We start from the raw sequence: 2,996 nt of genomic DNA on the forward strand, positions 1-2,996 counted from the left end.
TTTTCCTCCGATGTGTGATGGAGTTCGCAGCAGTTATTGCTTTGCCTCCCATGCATGCTGATGTTGCGTCTTCACATGTGGGATGTCTTCTTGGGTGTCTCCTCAGCACAGTTCGGCAGAGCCAGCTACATAGCTAGCAGGTGTGGCCAGCGGGTGGTGACGCTGCGTTGCAATTGGTGGCCCAGCGTCCGGATTTGGGCGTTGTGCGACCGACCAGCACTGTCGTAAAAGGTGCGGGCGGTCGTCTGGAAGAGGTCACGGAGTAGAGGTACTTCACGTTCGTGGCAGCCGGGGTGGGGGTGCTTTATGGGCTCGGGTGCGGCGGCCGGTTGCGCGCGCGCCCCATTGGTCGGCGGCCGCAACAGGGCGAGCTGGTAAAGGTGCGGCGGCGGCTGGCGGCGGGTGCCACTGTGTGGGGAGACGCTGACTAGAGCGGAGCGCTTGCTACTGGTGTTGCTGCTGCCGTACGTTCGTTCGAGATGCCGCCCAAGACTAGCGGGAAGGCCGCCAAGAAGGCTGGCAAGGCGCAGAAGAACATTTCGAAGGGCGACAAGAAGAAGAAGCGCAAGAGGAAGGAGAGCTATGCCATCTACATCTACAAGGTGCTGAAGCAGGTGCACCCTGACACGGGCATCTCGTCGAAGGCGATGAGCATCATGAACAGCTTCGTGAACGACATTTTCGAGCGCATTGCGGCCGAGGCTTCTCGCCTGGCGCACTACAACAAGCGCTCGACCATCACGTCCCGCGAGATCCAGACCGCTGTGCGGCTGTTGCTGCCTGGCGAGCTGGCCAAGCACGCCGTGAGCGAGGGCACGAAGGCGGTGACCAAGTACACGAGCTCCAAGTAAGGAGGTGGCTCTGGAATGGAAGGAAGGATGGAGAAGGCTCCTCCGTTGCGAGAGCGGCAAAACGGCCCTTTTCAGGGCCACCAACTTGCCTTTTGCGGGAAGGGCGGAATTGTTGTTGTTGTTTGTGTGGACGGCTGTGATGTATGTGTGCATTTTGATTGTGGGTGGGGGGGGGGGGGGCGCGTCAAAGCGTGTTGCGGGGTACGGCCACGAGGTTGGTCGCCGTGGCGTGGAATGGTGGCACGCCTCGTTGGAGTGGTTTTGACCCATTGGTGTTGGTGTGTGTGTGTTACCTGTCTGCGAGGGGGGACAGTGCGATCGGCGACTTTTGTGTCACCGTAACGACGGCCGTTTGCGGGTTTGTTTTTTGCACATCATACATGGCGAGGGTGAAATGTGAAATGTTTTTGTTTGTGTTTTTTTTTGCCGCCCACTATTCCCTTTGCTGTACGCCGAGTTTGACAATGGTGCGACGTAACTGCAGCGTGGAGGTGTGTGAGTGACGTTGAAATGAACGTGCCATTAAGACGCATTGTTGTTGTATTGTACTGTACGTGTACGGCGACACGCACGATGATGTACCATTCGACTCTCTGATTTTTGATAGCCGTGTCTGACTGATTGCGTACGACGCACGCACACCTATGTCGTCATTCAAGATGCACGCGTGTCCAGTGCAGTACAGTAAGCGCGACGCTAGACGACGACGACGGCGGCGGCGGTCGTTTGTTTGGCGAATGTCTGTACACGTGTTTGTCTGTGTCCATCCGGTATGTATTTGTTTGTTTGAAAGTGTTTTGTGTGTCGGTGACGTGGTCCGATCCGTCGCCCCCTGAGTAACTGTCGATCGGCGCGATAGACCGGCGTCACGCAACTGAACCGAAGTCTTGGGCACACCCGTCATACTGTTGTACACCGTCGCGCTGAGAACGGTAACGAAAGGTTGACTTTGATCGGTCGAATGTCTGGGCAGAACGTGAGGAATGAGGCAAGAGTGCAAGGAGGAAAGGACAGAGGGGGGGGGGCAAAAGAGAGAGGAAGGGAAAAAGGGGAGAAACGCATTCGTAGAGCAACGGAACGTTCCCGTGTCGGAGGCGTATTGGAGCCGCACTGAAATGCGTTTAACGGCGCGCGGCTGCAAGTGTCTGCCGTGGTGAACGTTACCTTTGACGGCTGCATTGGGCTTTGCCTTTGCTTTCGCTTTCGCTTTCCCGGATGTACGTAACGTTTGTTGATATGGTTCTGAGGAAGAGTGTATGACAGTGCCGTGCCGTCCATGTTCGTGTGCCCTCCCATTGTGTGTATGCTATTGTCTGTGTACTTGAATGATGTATGTAGGTGTTAGTGGACATGTTTTACCAGTGGGGGGAAATGGATCGTCGATAGTTGCCGTCACTCTGTCACGGTCGAGATGACGCACCCTCCGTACAGAAAGGTGTCGAGAAAGTGTGTGTGTGCGTCCGTGAATTGGCAGTGTTTGGAGGTGGGCGTGCCCTGCATGTGGCCCGGAAGGCTGTTCGTTTGGCGGTAGTGTTGTGTGGACAGGGGAGGGGCATGCGTTAACGCTGCTGGCATGGCATTTCGGGAGATGGGAGGGGGCAAACGAGGAAACGAGGAGCGGCGGCCAAAGACGGGACGGGGAGGGGCGCGGTGTGGGTGGCTTGCGCCTGTGCTCGGCGTTGTGGTTTGTGCAAAAGAGGAGGAGAAAAACAATGAGTTGCCAGGGAGGGGAGCGGTGTTGTGTTGTGGTTGTCGTGGTGTAGCCGCAGACGCGGCTGCCAGTGAACGTGGCGAGACGGACGGATGCGCGGAGGGGCGGGGGCGGCGCATTTCGCCGGTGCCGCGCCGTGCCATGCCTGAAAGCCGCGTGGTCGCTGTGTTGTTGGTGGCGTGGGGGCGAGGAGAGTACCGTACGGGTGTGCTTGTGCGCCGGAAATGGCACACTGCGCCTGCCCGTCTTGGAGGCTGATGGCTGTGGTGTGGAAATGGGGCGCGGTGATGTTGAAGCAGTTGAAGAACAGAAAAGAAACCAAGAAAACGGAAGGCGTGATGCGGCGGTGGTGGTGAGAGCGGGAAAAACAAAACAAAAAAAAAAAAAAAACAACAAAAAAAAAGAAGGAAAAACAACAAGAAACAAAAAAGAAA

Source organism: Schistocerca americana, chromosome 8 (genome assembly GCF_021461395.2).
Source record: "Schistocerca americana isolate TAMUIC-IGC-003095 chromosome 8, iqSchAmer2.1, whole genome shotgun sequence".
NCBI lineage: Eukaryota > Metazoa > Arthropoda > Insecta > Orthoptera > Acrididae > Schistocerca > Schistocerca americana.